This window comes from Papaver somniferum, chromosome 8, assembly GCF_003573695.1.
Source record: "Papaver somniferum cultivar HN1 chromosome 8, ASM357369v1, whole genome shotgun sequence".
In the NCBI taxonomy this organism is placed as follows: domain Eukaryota; kingdom Viridiplantae; phylum Streptophyta; class Magnoliopsida; order Ranunculales; family Papaveraceae; genus Papaver; species Papaver somniferum.
In genome coordinates, this window is record NC_039365.1 from 95,349,258 (window position 1) to 95,367,112 (window position 17,855).

At 36.2% G+C, this 17,855-nt stretch overlaps 1 long non-coding RNA gene across 12 annotated transcripts; it reads right to left on the minus strand.

The window, feature by feature from the left end:
- Positions 1 to 450: 450 nt before the first annotated feature.
- LOC113302141 lies at positions 451 to 4,864 on the minus strand. Of its 12 annotated transcripts, none has more exons than XR_003336665.1 (10): positions 4,732 to 4,864; positions 4,321 to 4,359; positions 4,057 to 4,172; positions 2,942 to 3,014; positions 2,278 to 2,448; positions 1,621 to 1,705; positions 1,311 to 1,472; positions 1,103 to 1,154; positions 852 to 987; positions 451 to 733 (listed from the first exon to the last, which is right to left on the minus strand). It is a non-coding gene; the product is annotated as an uncharacterized LOC113302141 (long non-coding RNA). The 12 variants fall into 12 exon arrangements; XR_003336666.1 differs by adding an exon at positions 3,106 to 3,180 and having other exon boundaries at positions 2,837 to 3,014; positions 4,321 to 4,844; XR_003336669.1 differs by adding an exon at positions 3,106 to 3,180 and having other exon boundaries at positions 2,837 to 3,014; positions 4,048 to 4,172; positions 4,321 to 4,844.
- Between the last annotated feature and the right edge of the window lie 12,991 nt (positions 4,865 to 17,855).

Below are 17,855 nucleotides of genomic sequence, written 5' to 3' on the forward strand. Positions count from 1 at the left end.
GAAATTTTGCATATTGGTTATTAACCATTATTATTAGATTATTCTACATTTTTATTTTAATAATTGATCTAGGCAATAATGTTTTTTTCTCTATTTGGTAAGAAAATTGTATTAGCGAATAAAAATTGAGTTTTGATTTGTGAAAATGAATTTATTGAATTAGACTATGTTGGAAATGAGTTTGGTGTTTGTACGCACGTTATTGTGTTGATTAGAAACGGATATATAAGTCTCTCTGCTGTTGAAATGTCAGGCCTTTATGGCATCACACCACTGGTGGCTACAAACAAGATTAAGAATCATTTGAAGAAAAAAAATAAGATTGTTCGTGAATGATTCTTAATGTCTCTAGGTAAGACAATTAGCTTAGGTCGTAGATTTAATTTTTAATATAAAAAAAAATACAAATCAGATCTGGCTGACTGTGATTCGAACTAAAATAAACTCAAATTACACTAAAATCAGACCTGGATTTATAAATTCAAATAGTAGTTCATTGTTATACCAATTCATGACTGCACTCATAACATTTCATAACTGAATTCATTTTTGGATTCAAAATCACAAAAAAAGAAAGACAGCATTCAATTATAATGAATTCAGACATTTAAGTAGCATTTCTGGATTCAGAGTTGTAGTAGTTTAGATTTTCCGCCGTTGGCTGGAAAGGGTGCCATAAGAAAACTACAATGAAAACCAAAATGTCCAAGTTTCTTCTCCCACTATGATTTTCCTGCAATAGAAACTATCTGGTATTAGCGAACATAGCAAGCCTATACACAAGACACCGACATTGCAGAACTTTACACAATTCAGAGAAACAAGAATTAAAGATTGTATACGATGCTAACACTTCTAAGTATTCAAGGGTTATCACAGATCTTCAACAGGTTCTCGGGCAGTCTTGAATCCCAATTCAACGTTCTTACAGAATCTGAGAAAATTACCATCAGTCGCAAAGAGAGCGACACCCACTTCCTTGTCTCACTGAAAATTAGATGCAACAAATCAAACCAAATGGTCATTTCAAGCAGATATATATATAAAAGAGAACAATACCCACTTCATGAAACAATTATGAAACCAAAAACAATGTACTCACTCGAGCTCTAAGTCATCAACGACAACGAAGTATCCAACTTCACAACACCAGCCTGCACATACAAGAAAAAAAAAACAGTATATTCACTGATAAAGAATATAACAATGCAGTATGTACACAAAACAGAACACAACACTGTAGTTGCATCACCTTTTTTTTTATTTGTGCTCGCAACATATCACGAGTGGAAGTCATATGACAGACATACCTTGGGTATTTAGGAACACTTGTTCGAGAAATAGAGATCAAATCTTGGATGAGATGAGTACGGAGCCACATGTTTTCCGCCATTCTACAGGGAACACCGCCAAGCCTCGATACCCTAACTGCCGCCTCAAAAAGGGTCTTCGAACAAGTTTCCAAGCAAGTCCTACATAAAGCAAAAAAATAAATGTACCATTGATTTTTCCGTCATTGCACATTTGCACTTAACATACGTGGGAAAAAACATTGTAGGGTGCAGATACAAGCGAACTAACCAAACCAAATTAGTGTTTGAAGGAGTTGGCATTTCTTACTATTACTGCTTCTTATCAGATATATACCAGGGATTAGAAATGGATCATCCATGTTCCCTGTTGCACGTTGCTTGAACCCTTGCACCTGCAACTCATACCATAAACATTTTACTGACGATATCCTCATAAAAAAGTGGGGCTCAAAATCTTAAGAAACTTGCAACTCTTATGGTTTAAAACAACATTTTTTCCAGGTTCAGTCTAACTTCCTCGAATACTGTGTGGTTAGGGTGTAAATGCAAACACCAAACAGGCTGCATCATTATGATCTCACAGTCACAGAAAATAATATGAAAAATGAACTTTGGACTTTGGCCTCTCAAAAATGAACTTTGGACTTTGGCCTCTCAAAAACAATTGGAACAATCAGATTAAGAAATTGACATGAAATTAGCATATATTGAAATTCATTTTCTCAACTTAAAAACAAAAAGATATACTATCTACTACTAGTAAAACAACAAATTCTATGACATCGGCTTATTATTGATGCTTGAGGATGTTGTTTGGTCAGTGACTTTCCTTATATTAATAAACTATTTACTAGAAGTACAATTTTCGTTTTAGTTAGCAACTAAGAAAAGAAATAAAAAAAATTCATTTAACACCCGAGGATCTTTCTTTTCTCTAGTGCACGGATAAGGGTAGAACACTTACTATAACAATCCAATACTCCAACAACATTTTGCGTTTGGAGGATGTTGTAGCATTGAGTCGATATTTCTAACGAAATGCGCCTTTGGATACACTCCAAATGCCCTTTCAGAGGTCGGCGGAGCCTTAAAATCCTGACATCACTAATAAGGTTCTCAGATGAAAGTCTCCAAACTGCAAAAGTAACCAACGGCTAGATATTACAATCAATCTTACAAGTAAACAAACTGACATCAATGTAGAAATGTTTAACCAAGTCAGCTGTTAGTCAACCGAATCAATAGTTGGTTAATGAAGTACCCACTTAGAGATTAGACCTTAGTGATCAGTAATCATTTCCGTGTGAACTATATATGAATCATTAGAAAACTAATTATAAGAAATAAAACTAATGTAAAAAAGATACTAAGAACGAAACATTTCAATATGCAATGAAATCTTAAATTACTCTCAAGCATGAATTTGTATTGCGTTGTCACTTGCATGCATGCTACAAAGTACCGATACTAAGATAAGACATGCGAAAGAACGTTGCATTATGATCAAACTGCTCCTTTAATACCTTCAAAGGAATCGAGTGCAGAATCAAGGTAGAAATTGGCCATAAGATACAAAATATAATCTCTGCAGTTAAAAGACAGAAATAGCAGAGGATCCATAAGAGTACCCATATAACTATCTTTTTCTCCTTTCACCATTACTCTGTGTTTGGTTGCATGCATTCTTACATTGCTCCAAGCCTGCAAAGTAAAAATCAATAGTAGTCAGCCTTCTTCACTCTTTGAAGTTCACTAGTGTTATCGTTAGTGGGAGCAAAAAGATGAAATGTACCATGAGAGTGTTGTCCACCATAACTACAAAAGTTTTGGGTTGTTGCACCACCATTGGCCTTCTTAAGAGAGTACTCTTTGTATGTTTTTCATATAAGATAGTAATGAGGTCTTGGTCAGTATCCAATCATTACTGAATACAGCATTGTACTTCATAACATGGCATAAGTAATCGTTGCCCTAGGTGTGTGAATCATAATAATGATGGACTATCTATCTATATATATGTTCTTAACAACCCCAGAAACCAAAACGTAACATGAAACCATAGACAAAGATCAAATACCCTAACCAGATTTAGCAAAAAAAAACAAAAAAAACAACACAAAACACTATAAACAGTTGTGTCGATTGAGATAACAACAAACAGTTTCCTATCAATCTAAAGTATTCTTATCCATAGTCTAAGGATCTACAAAATCAAAGAAACGAACAAAGAATTGAGATAAAGCAATGGAGATAGGCACATACCATCGTCTGGACCAGTTTCTCAAAGTCATAGTGTTTTTTTTTACAGAGAAACGAGATCCTATATTATCGTATCCATAACTTCAGTATAATAACAAGTTCTAAAACAAACTATATATGCAACCTCTAAATTGGTAGTAACACATGATACATGGTCTCAAGCAATGATATTGAAAATAACCTAACCACAATCTGAAAAATTCCAAATTGTTCAAATGACCATTCATGATACTCAACCAAAAAATCCCTTTGTAAAATCAATATTCAAGTAACATTTACAGCTACAAACCTTCTTTTCCTCACTGAATACACTTTACAGTAATATACAAGATCCAACTAAGTTAACATTCACAACACCCAATTCCACAAAATCTACATTCACATTAGAACGAGCAGTATACACACAAAAGATCCTCAAAGATATGATTCTCACCAACAAAACTTAAAAATCAATGGTATGGAGAAGAAATCTTACGATTCTTACCGGTAGTTATTAGATTCCTCATGTGAGCTCTACCTCTAGGCTGGTTTTTTTGTCTAGTTTAGATAGAGTTTTCCCTCTAACCTTTCCATCACGAGCTAAAGATCCGTAAACCTTACCTGCAAAAAAATCACAAACAACCAGTTATTAGATTCTCAAAAAAACAGATTCAAAATTATATAATGGTGATAGAACCGAGAGAAGGATTGAGATTGAAACTGAGAGATGTCTGAAATCAAAACCACAAACAACCAGTTATTAATTTACCTAAACAGATGCCCTATTTGAAATTTGGGGTGTCTGAAACTAAAATCAAAACAAAAATTAGTTAGGGTTTCCAATTGAATCATAAATCTAAAGAAACATTTACTTAGGGTTTGGAAAGTTACAGAAGAAAATCAAAATAAGTAGTTTTTCAGAAGAAAATCGAACCCTATCTATCCAAATTCAAATTTCTTTTTTACTTCAACATTATCAGAAGACAAAAATACGAACGAATAAATCAAATACCAAAAGATTCCCCTCAGCGAAAAACAGATTCAATTACATCGAATTGAAATCAGTTCAAATTATAGAAAAAAATCATCTGCAAAAAGCAGGTAAAGGTGGAGAAACGGCTAGGGTTTTTATCTCTGAAAAATCACAAGTGAAAGATCAATAGATCAGTCATCAACTCACTTGACTTCAGAGAAATAGTTGAGTGATGATGGTAAGTGGTGAGGAGAAAGAAGGATTTTCGCTTGCGGTGGTGTTTTGGTGAGAGATGAAATAATTGAAACAATTGAAGTAAAAAATAGCTGCAGAAGCATTGGTATTAACGAAGTCTGTTTTTTTCATTTAAGCCGGTCATATAACAAAACTAAATCCTAACCATTGAAAACTCCACAAAAACAATATACACGTACACGTCGTTGTATAAGTCAACATCAACGTTGCTTTGACTTTAGTCAACCACTACACACGAAGTATCGTTGTGTAAGTCAGCAAAAGTCCTAACACAGCGACAGTTTGACTTTGGTCAACTAGACTTTCCAAATGTGGTTATTTTGCAATAACCAGTGTGTGTCGTTTCACTGAGTCTCAGATAACCTGTTTTCCACTAGTGTGTAATTTTAAAAGTAATATTATATTTCATTCTATAAATTTCATTTGAGTTGAGTTTTGTATTTTATTAAAATATTTTGGAACGAAAAATCTGGTCCTACACGAGCGGCGGTCCGGGAATTTGGACTTGCTAGCCGGATCGGACTCGACCCACAAGGTCGAATCCGTATCAGCTGGAAGTCCGAAAATCTGGGCTCACATATGTGATAGTTGCCTTGGATCCTGCATTCCACGCTTGTTTAGGTGACGGAGACAGGGACAACATTTCACACATACTGTTATCCAAGTGTCGAGAACCTCATCAATAGTCTTTTTGACTTTCTATATAATGATGATAGGTTTTTGTTTCATCAGCTACATGATTAGTCCGCAATTACGGACCTATCATTATATTTATTAGTGTAGATAAATGAAGAGGAGCCTTATTTATTTGTTTTTTTTTTCTTTTTCTTTTTCTTTTTCTTTTTTTGGCTCACTCTTCATGAGTGTAAGACAATTGTCTTATGGGTCTTTTATATACTAAACCAATGATTACCTTGCTACAACATCCACAGCAGTATCAGGATCCCATCATATCACTTTAGAGAAACATATAACTGCAAAAATAAAAATAAAGTGATTCAGTAACGATTAATTGCGAGGATGAATCTTTCAAACGACTACCATAGCGGAGTTTCACAATCAATTATGAACGTATATATAACTAAGGATTGTAAAATGATAAAGTAGAACTCAATTTATAGTTGTAAGAACTGTTTCAACCCTAAGTAGCTCATAATTAACTCCAAAAGTTGAAGTCTCGAGAATGCAATAAATCAAAGATTATTTATTATGTGTATATGCAAATAGTAGATACTAAATGCTCCCCCACACTTAAACTCAACATTGTCCTCAATGTTCAAAACCGAAAATTCTAATTTCTGACATAACAACCCTGAAAAACTCAAAAACTGTACCAATGGGTAGGAAACTAGGAAAAACATCCTAAACAAAAGTTGTTTGCATACATCTTTTCTATAATGTGTCAAAAGGGAACAGTGTTTCGATAAACGGTTTGACTTTCATAATGTCCAGGCCTATCACTCCAACGTAACATACTCCAAATTAAGATTTTCTTTTTGGAAAAGAAATATGAGTCTGTCCTCTTTAAAAGTTGGGGTCAACCACTCAAATCGGACTCCGTATGAAGTCTCGAGAGCTATTATCATGACAAGTGCGCAGTCAAAATTTTCTGACGAGAATTCGTCAAAACTTTCATTATAGATATAGGACTTGTAAAATCTAAGATGGGAATAAAATATAAGATATGCAAAACTAAGAAAAGTAAAAACAAAAGGGATAGAGATACAAAACCGATGGGTTGCCTCCCATTTAGTGCTTTGTTTAATGTCCTCAGCCCAAGTTGGCATTCCAATTATGCTACTCCTCCAGAGGGAGTGAATCACAAAGCTCAATTTCATCCATGTTTACATAAGCAGCGTTTTCATAATATGGCTTCAATCTATGGCCGATTACTTTTAAAGTTGTCCCATCTCTAAGACTAAAAATAACTGCACCATAAGAGAAAACATTAGTAACAACAAACGGTCCAATCCATCTGGACCTTAGCTTCCCAGGAAATAGTTTAAGACGAGAATTAAATAAAAGAACTTTTTGACCCACAACAAAACTCTTTAGAGAAATCATCTTATCATGGAAAAATTTCGTATTTTACTTGTATATACGAGAACTCTCGTAACCATCGTTACGTATCTCCTCTAAATCGTTAAGTTGTAACTTCCTTTGTTTCCCCGCATTGTCATATTCCATGTTGCACATCTTTATCGCCCAATAAGCCTTGTGTTCAAGTTCAACCGGAAAATGACAAGCTTTGCCATAAAACAACCGATATGGAGACATACCAATCGGTGTCTTGTACGCCGTTCTATATGCCCAAAGTGCATCATTTAGCCTATAACTCCAATATTTCCGTGTTGTGTTAACGGTTTTCTCAAGAATTGACTTAATCTCACGGTTTGAGATTTCGGCTTGCCCACTAGTTTGTGGGTGATATACCAACCTTGTGTGTTATGTTGTACTTCTTTAGTAGAATATGGAAGGATTTCTGAAAATGTGAGCCTCCATCACTGATAACCACTCTTGGTGTACCATGTCTAGAAAAAATATATTCCTTCACAAACTCACAAACAACTTAAGAATCATTAGTAGGGGTGGCTTTAGCTTCCACCCATTTCGAAACATAATCCACAACAAGAAGTATATAAAATTTTCCATTAGAATTAATAAAAGGACTCATAAAATCTATACACCACACATCAAAAATCTCCACAATGAGAATAGGATTGAGTGGAATTTGATTTCGAGCACCTAGATTGCCAGTTCGTTGACATCTATCACAAGATTTGCAAAAAATATATGCATCTTCAAATAGGGTAGGCCAATAAAAACCACTTTCAAGTACTTTGAAAGTGGTACGTTTAGAACCAAAGTGACCACCACATGCATAAGTATGACAAAAAGTAAGAATGAATTGAAATTCAGAATTAGGTACGCACCTGCGGATGATTTGATCAGAACCGTATTTCCTCAAGTAGGGCTCATCCTACACATACTGCTTGGCTATTTTCTTAAGCTTAAGTTTTTGAAATTTAGACATTGTATTAGGTACTTGTCTTGTAACCAAATAGTTCACTATATCCGCGTACCAAGGTGTTGAATCCTTAGTTGAGAAAAGTTGTTCGTCTGGAAAACGATCTTGTAAAGGAAGTTCTTCTCCGGAAACAACAAGTCTACTAAGGTGATCAGCAACAATATTTTCAACGCCTCTTTTATCCTTTATTTCATAATCAAATTCTTGCAGTAGTAGAATCCACCTTATCAGTCTTGGCTTAGCTTCTTTCTTCTTGAATAGGTACCTAACTGCTGCATTATCAGAATACAACGACTTTTGAACCCACCAAATAGGATCTAAATTTTTCTAGTGCAAACACTATAGCCAAAAATTCTTTCTCGGTGGTAGAATAGTTGATTTGTGCATCGTTTAAGGTCCTAGATGCATAATAAATTAATGAGACAGCTTGTCTACTCTTTGACCCAAAACGGCTCCAACTGCATAGTCACTTGCATCATACATTAATTCAAATGGTAAACTCCAATATGGTGACTTGATAATTGGTGCAATTGTCAACAATTATTTCAATTTATCAAAGGCATCCTTGCGCTCCTTGTTGAAGTCAAAAATAACCTCTTTTTGCAACAATTTGCACATCGACATTGAGATTTTGGAGAAATCCTTGATAAACCGCCTGTAAAAACCTGCATGACCAAGAAAAGAACGAATTTCCCTCACCGAAGTGGTATATTGTAAGTTTCTTATCAAGTCTATTTTTGCTTTGTCAACTTCAAGCCCTCGAGAGGAAACAATGTGACCGAGCACTATTCCATAGTTTACCATAAAATGACATTTCTCCCAATAATGACAAGGTTAGTGTCTATGCATCTTTTAAGCACAAGTTCAAGATTGTGTAAAGAAAAATCAAATGAATCACCATAAACACTAAAATCATCCATAAATATCTCAATTATGTGTTCCACGTAGTCAGAAAATATACTGACCATACATCTCTGAAAAGTGGCAGGCGCATTGCAAAGACCAAACGACACCCGTCTATAGGCAAACGAACCAAAAGGATAAATGAAAGTAGTCTTCTCTTGATCTTCTGGTGCAATAACAATATGATTGTACCCCAAATAACCGTACAAAAAGCAATAATGTGAGTGTCCCGCTAACCTCTCTAACATCTGAGCAATGAAAGGCAAAAGGACAAATGAAAGTATTAAGCTTTCTGTAGTCCATGCACACTCTTCATCCTGTTTGAACTCTTGTAGGAACAAGTTCATCATCTTGATTTCTAAAAACAGTGACACCTGATTTCTTAGGAACCACTTGAACCGGGCTAACCCATTTGCTGTCAGAAATTGGGTAAATCACCCCCACACTTAGTAATTTGAGAATCTCTTTCTTCACGACCTCCATCATTGGGGGGTTAAGCCTACGCTGAGCATCACGTACTGGTTTAAAATTATCTTCCATTAGAATTCGATGCATGCACATGGATGGACTAATGCCTTTGATATCAGCAATTGTCCAACCAATAGCCGTTTTATGCTCTTTCAGAACCCTAAGTAGACGTTCTTCTTGTATTGGGGTGAGGTTCTTTGCAATAATTATCAGAAGTTCTTCTTTATCACCCAAGTACGCGTACTTTAGGTGGTCTGGAAGTGGCTTCAGTTCTAGTTTCGGTGCCTGCACAATAGAAGGTAAAGGAACCTCATTAGTTATGGGTAACGAAATATAAGAAATATTACCCGTTTTTTCTTCTTGTAGTGCTGTTAAGTCACCACACATCTCCACCAGTTCTTTGGCTATCTCAACATCCAAGTTCGGTTGTCCATGAACGTCCAAATCAATGCTATTCCGTAGCACAACTCCAAGTTCATCTTCACTATTCAAATCAAACATTTGTTGCGCTAACGAACTAATAACATCAATGGATAAAGCTGAGTGAACATCACTAGGATAGCGCATGGTTTCAAAAATATTGAACCGTATGATCTCCTTATCAAATTCCATACTGAGTACACCACTATCAACATGATTCTTCGTCTTTGAAGTTTTCATGAACGGTCTCCCAAGAAGTAACAAAGTAGATGAACAATTATCTCCATTGCGCGTATCCACAATGTAGAAATCAACCGGAAAGATTAACTGATCCACTTCACGACTCCCTTAGGATATATATTGGACTTGTTAGCCAATTGAATAGTGATCTTTGCCTCTTTTAAAGGTCCGAGATTCAATGAATCATAAACATCGGCTGACATAACACTTATGGAAGCTCCTAGATCAAGCAAAGCATGCTCAAATCATCGGTTACCAATGGTAACGCGAACTGTGAAGCCACCAGGATCTTCACACTTTGTAGGCATCTTCTTAAGTAACATAGTTTTAGCACTTTCACCCACCTGAGTAATCTCATTAGCAATCAACCTATCCTTCCTTGTACACAAATCCTTCAAAACCTTGGCATACCTGGGTACGGTTCTGATGGCCTCAATAAATAGAATGTTGATGTGTATCTTGCTGAAAATGTCCATGATCTCCTTGTCTTGAGCTTGCTTCTTTGACTTGGCAAAGCGACTAGGGAAAGGAGGTGGTATGGTAAAAGTGGGAACCGTGTCCTTAGGTTGGCCGTTTGAGGTTGGCTTTTCCTTTGGGACGCTTCCCTCCTCTACTTCCTTTTCGATGTCGTTACTAACCTCTTTTTGTTGATGTGGCTCTTCAGTTTTTTTCCCACTTCTTAGAGTTACTGCATTAACGTGCTCTCTTGGGTTCACAAAAGGTTGTGATGGCAACTTTGTTGAAGCTTGTACTTTCATTTGATTCATATCTGTCGCCATTTGCCCCATCTGAATCCGCAATTCTTTAATGGCAGAGTCAGTTTTTCTGTTGATTTTATTATAAAAAAGAGGTAATACCTTGCATCATGGCACTCAGTTTATCATTAATAGAAGAACCCTGCTCTTTATGTTGTTGTGGTTGCTGGAATTATTGTTGAAAACCACCTTGTCTTGCATATGGATTAGAGGCTGCGGATTTCTTATTTGCATAACTAAAATTTGGGTGATCTTTCCAACCAGGATTATAAGTATTTGAGTATGGATCATACCTTTGCTTTTGATTAGGAAATATAATTCGTATGGTGGAGCAATTACAGAAGCTATACGATGAATAGCCTTTTCAATAGTACTCAATGGATGCTTTGTATTTGAAGAATCTCCAATATCACTAACTCGCTTGACATTTGAATCATGCCTTGTATAAAATTGATGTGCATTAGAAGCCATGCTTTCAATCAAACTTGTTGCATGTGAAATCGTCTTCTCAGTAAGTGAACCACCAGCGGCTGCATCAATCAAGTTGCGTTGCTCTGGAAGTAATCCTTCATAGAAGTATTGAATAATGAGAGTTGGTGATATGTTATGATGTGGTCAGATTGCCACTAACTTTTTGTACCTAACCCAATATTCATAAAGAGACTCCCCAGGAATTTGGAGAATACCACTGATCTCTTTACGAACAGAGGCTGCCTTTGAAGCAGGAAAATATTTATCCATAAATAGCTTCTTCATCTCGGTCCATGTTGTAATACTCCCAGGGGGAAGATAATACAACCATTCTTCCGCTAAATCTATTAAATAGAATGGGAAAGCTTACAACATTGATGTATCACTGTCTTCGGTACTTTCCTTAAGACTTGTCATCTTCTGTTGAATTTTTCGAAGATGATAATTCGGATCTTCACCTGGAAGTCCCTTGAACTTTGGTAGATGATGAAGTAGATTAACTTCAGCTCCAATGGGTTAGTGATTGTAATACATAGTGGTTGTGAATCTAAGCATGGAGATGTCAACTCTCGCAGCTTCCTACCCTGAGGAGGAGGAGGAGGAGGTGGGTTTGTACCGTCTACCATCTCTTCTGAATCTTCTTGTTGATTTTGCTGACGATTTTGTAGTACTGTTCCTCTAGGAGTTTGAATACCGCACCTCTGGTATTCCCAGTCTTGCGGTGTCAAAGATTAAGTACCTGAAACCACAAATCTAGAAGACAAAATTAAAAACTAAAAAGAAAATGCTAAAAACAAAAACTAAAAGAAATAACAACTAAAGCTACTGACTGCTCCCCGGCAGCGGCGCCAAAATTTGATGGGTGTCGTAGGCTCAACAAATTAATTAATAACCTTATTTCCACATAATTAACTGGTAATATAATGGAAGTAAGGATCGTTCCTAGGAAGAGCAGTGAGTTTTAGTTGTCGAAATGTCACAAAGGGGGGTTTTGTTTTTAGATTGTGAAAAAAATAAATAATCAAAGCAAATAAAGTTGTATTGTAATCAATAGAGAGAGATATGATCGAGGAATCCTTCAATGAGTTATTATACTTGCCTATTCGTCGTTAATCATAGATTATCACCAACCGTGGAATAACAGCTAGCTCAGTGTTGTTCCCTAAATTCCTTTTATCACTGAGTACGGAAGCTCTCCAATACCAGATTATATTCTTCTAAACCACCTAGTAGTAGCTCACTCAAAGTGTAATTTTGTTGAATGCTTTGTCTTTTGTGAATTTATAGGTTGATCCTAATAGTTAGACTCTTAGCTCAAGGTCCACTTTTTAGTGTTGTTTATACCCACAATCGCTCCACAGAATCCCTCTGTAAGGTTTCGTGTTATCTACTTGTGTAAAGGTTATTCGACGATTACTTATCTCCTAAATAAATACTAGCAATAGATTAAATCAACAAATAAATTTAGTTGGCCACCTAAACAATCTATCAATCATTCATAAATATTCATTATAATATAAGCAAACGATAATCATATGAAGAACTTCAAAGTAGATTAATATAATAACTCAAATCTTGTTTACAACTTAGAATTCATCCTCAATCAACAGGTGTTTAGCTACTCATGGATGTAGAAACATCCAAGATATACATATAAGAAAAGTTTAGAGATATCGTTACAATTGAAGAACCGCTCCGAAACCCTAGATTTTGATCCGTGTGATATTTCTCCTCTCCAAGACTTACGATTTCGTGATATCTTGATGATCTTTCATTCATAACCTAATACCTCCTTTTGTAGGTTTACATTGCTTGGCCTTCACGTATTTAGTCCGGCTCAAAAACCCGACCCGAAAATATGAAATAACGACCCCAAACGTGACCTTAGGCCTTCACAAGTATTTATACACATTTTCATACTTGTTAAGTATGCGTACCGGTATGCGTACCTAAAATTCCAACAGAGATTTTCGGAACTTAAGTATGCGTACCCGTTTGTATACTTTACCGTCTTCGGTATTGATAAGCACACAGGTGCTACATTTTGTACCCGTATCTATATTAGTTAGGACTCAATATATTAATTTTTGACATCTTTTTAGTGCTTTTGTATAAAGTAAAGCAAATTTGGTGATTCGGAGAATAAACCGCTAAATGAGCGACAAAGTGGCATTTGCAACAAAACACAACCAAAGCTGTCGCTTAATATTTTATTCTAGCACCATCTAATCAACTCACTGCCAAGGAAGGATACAAATGAAAACAAAAGCACTAGAGCTGAAGAGGGGACGTTGTGCTGATACAAGCTTAGAAATAGTGGATGACGTGTCCATATTTAATCACAACAATTTTGTAGCCTGTTTAATCTCCACGTCTTTTGTTCCTATCAAAAACGGAAGCAAATCTCATTACAAGCAGGCAAGCAGCTGATATTCACATTTCGTTACGGTTGGTTCATTTTATTTCAGCTTAGTGGGAAATGATTCTTTGATAAAACGGAGCTGAGAAGCTACATGCAGAAGTGATGGGTGGTTGTTCTTTATCTCTCGCCAACTAAAATTCGAATTCTTTGAAGACCAACAACATTGAAGACTCGAATGAAGGTTAACTGGGTGAATGATGAGGTTGTGAACTGAGGCGTTAAATGCAGTCAGTGCTGATGCAAGTTTTGGTTCGAATGAGATACTAGCTGTTATTGGGAGAAGATGGAGAAAGATGTTGGCGGAACTGGTTTGCCATGGGTTCAGTGGCTGTATATGGAGCTGAAAACTAATGCAGTTGCCGTGGGATTCTTAATGTGAACGATGGAATTGAAGCTGCTGATGGAGAAATGAAATGGAAGAGAAGTACGATATGGAGATGAGAAGTGACGGAAGTTGGTGGCTGTTGGTGTTGGTTCGTGACGGCTGAAATAATAACCAGCAGTGGTGCTGGTTGTGAAGGTTTTGATGAAGCTCATACATGCATGAAGATGGAAGCTGGTACCCCATGAATGATGGATTAGATGTGAATGAAGATCAGATGTGGCAGTAGGTGATTCTCGAGCTCTCTTAGGCAACATCATTGGGGTTATTGTAGTGAGACAAGGAGCTACAGTGGAGAATGCTCCGTACGTCAGTTTCATAAGGAGTGGCCGGAGCTGAATTATTCACTAGAGTTCTTTCGTTATTTGTCGATGGAGCAAACGAAAGAGATGTTGTTGCCGAGATGAATGGAGATAGTCGTGGGCAGCAACAACAACAAAGGGGTTTGATTTGTTCTGTAATCGAATCGAAATGGAGGTGATGTTCTGATGGTGAGAAAACAAGCAGTATTATTGTGATTGGAGGTAGCGCAGTATCCAGAACTTGTGCATCTGGTTGCAAATGGTCAAATAACGGTTTTGTTGGTTGATTGTGTTGGGTGCAATAATCAAATCAAGGAAAAATCAAATAAACAAAAGTTATTGATACTTAGCTCCTTTATAATGGAAGTGATCGATTTGATGAAACGAATGAGCTCCCTATATCTCTGCAACAGCAACAAGGTAAAACTTTGGAAAAACAGAGTGAGTCACGTGTTCAACACGTTGCCCTTAAGACATTAGCGCCCGGCTACACTCAAGAGTGATGCTATAGTCCTCACAGGACGGATATCTCCTGGATAAAACACCCTACTACACCTACTACTAGCATATGTAGTAGATGCTCAACTTGAGCTTGACAACTCCGAAAAAACCGTTAAGGAAAATCGCGAACTCTTAATAAACGCTATAAAAAATTTCCCTTAGGGGTCCCTCTAAAATATAGAGCAACCCCTTTCTCATAGATTTTACAAAAGTAGTGAATTTCTTTATATAATGGAATAATACAACTTAAGAAGAAAAACTCCCCGATGTGGGACTAAAAGCTTTATATAGTTTCTTAAAACTACTAAAAATTGGAAACTCCACGATGTGGGACTAAAAAGTTTCATTCACAAAATAAAACAATAAATTATAATTTTTTATTAAAACTTTAAAAAATTATTTTTTTATTAATCGTTTTCCAACAATCCCCCACATGAATGAAAACTCAATAAAACATGAAAACACAGATAGATCTTGGTAAATAAACATCCCAACCTCACGATCCAAACAGACTGATTGTGCAAGTGTTGAAATCATACTAGTCATTTCTACGTCCTCTCCCTCACACAAAAGTGTGTTGACCCCAGGGTCATACTATGGATTGCATAAATCATAATAGTATTGAGAGCTTTCATCTTTAATTCTCACATGGTGAGACTATAGGTATCTTTCACCAAAGTGAAAAAGCATGAACTAGTGAACCCTTAGTGACCTTTAGGTCCTAAGTTCCAGTAATACCAAAACCATCAAAATGAAAATCACATAAAAAACGCAGGAAATACCATTTTAGGCAGAGGTGTCCATGAGGTCTTGAACCTTTGCTTAGTGAGATATTACCAGAATTACTTGCTAGAGACAGTGAACTATGTCTTGAACTGCTAGCATTTGATGTAATTCGTGATAACAACCACGGGTGATATCTCCAAGATTGCTGCCAAGCTCGTGCCGTTTTGTCCGTTTTGGCCCTGGACGTATCCTGTTTCTCAGAATGCTCTAGAGAATCAGCTCATATTCTCACAGGAAGCGACCCACTTCCTCATTCAGATAGGTGAGTTTCCATAAAGAGTGTTACTGCTACACCCCACTTCAATCTTAAATTGAAACTATAGAACTCATTAAGACTTATTAAAAAGTCATCCTCCACATGCAGTCACACTATCACGTCTACACCATAGGGAAGGGACAGAGAATGAAAATCTCTGATAGTGTTTACCTTTACCCACCACAAATTAGTTGTCTCATTCGAAACCTTGATCATGGGATCTCCAGTCAGCAAGGTTGAGTATCCTTCATGGCAAGTTTAATATATGAGCTTAAGCCCCAACCCCCTCGATGCATTTTTAACTATCTCTTTGTACAAACCTTTCGTCAAAGATTGCGCGATATTCTCCTTGGACTTTATCCAATCAATGGAAATAACGCCGATTGAGATTAGTTATTTCTTAGCTTTAACTATTATAGCTTGGCTAACACAATGTATAGATATAGCTGGCACAGGCCTATGCCAAAGAGGAATGTCTTCTAAAAATCATCTTAGGCACTCGGCCCCCTCTCATGCTTTATCTAACGCAATACTCTCAGATTCCATAATGAATTGAGCGATATGTTTGTTTGGAAATCTTCCAACAACAAACCCATGTTAGAGTGAAACCATATCCACTCGTAGACTTAGACTCCTCTGATCAACTATCCAGTTTGCATCATAAAGTCCCAAGGACAACAAGATACCTTTCATAATCAAAAGAGTATTTTAGGTACCATAATACTCTACTCATGCATCTGAATTCTCTTGCTCTGGACTACATTATATCCACTTAACTTACTCACAATAAGGCAATGTCTGGACTCTTACAGTTCATTAATTCATCAACATCCTATAACTTTTGAGTATTCAGTTAATACTCCACTACCCTTATTTTTCTTGAGACTACAAGATAATCGTACGAAGTACAAGCAGGTTTACAATCAGACTGATTGTATCTCTTAAGCACAACTCAACATATGAGACGACTAAGACTTATAAATGTTGGATTATCTTCTAATCCTCATCCTAAGATTACATCAAAGGGACCAATCTTTCAAGTCAATGTTCTCATTCAAGTGCATGTTTTTTAGTGGAATGATCACATCTATGGTTTGTATCAAGCATATCATCAACCATACAAGCATACCAATTACACAGCATCCTAACAAGTTACGTGTAGACATACTTGTCAATTCATTAATTTAATCCACTATCCATTATCACATGATAAATTTTCCATGTACTGTTTACGTGCTTATTTGAAAACCATACAAAGATTTTTCAAATTACAAACTTTGTATTCCAACCTTTCACACTACAAGTCGTCAGGTTGATCTATGTAATTTCTTTACCTAATTCCACACGGTTTTAGAAAAAGCTGTCTTAACATCCATCTGATTATCTCTACGTTCTTTATGGAAAGCAATAACAATTATATCTCAACGGAAGTAATTTCCGTCACAATTGAATTAGAATCAAGGAAATCTACACCTTCTTTTAGTTTATAGCCTTTAGCTGCCAACTTTAGCTTAATATTTTTTCCACAGTTTCATCTACCTATCGTTTCCTCCTTAAAGACTCATTTATATCCCATGGTTTTACAACCTGGAGGTAAACTAGAAAGCTCCCAAGTCTGGTTCCAACGGACTGAGTCCCATTTCACTAAATGAAGCTTCTTACCAGAATGGGTTTCGTAGATATTAAAGGCTTCTTTACAAGTCTGTGGCTCAGACTAAGCTAGGCATGTTATGAAGTCGGTTTCATAAAGTCTCAAGTCTAATTATTTACTTCTCTTAGGCTCAACATCAACTTCATCTTCCTTTAAAATAAGTTCTGACTATTTGAAATAAATCTAGGGGATCAAACAACACATCTCTAATGAGGTACAGGTTTAGAATAAACATGTTCAAAGAACTCAGCATCCCTAGATTCCGTAATAATATTCACAAACCAATGGTCAAAAAATCAGAACACACAACCAAAAATCTATTTGTAGAAGTATACTCAATATACCCTATACGAAAACACAATCAACATTTTTGGTTTCAATCTAGTTTTTTTTAGGAAGAGGAATTCAATCTTAGTCAAACGCCCCCACACTTTGACACATTCATAAGAAGGTCATCTACCATTCCATAAACCATATGGAGTTTTCATCGA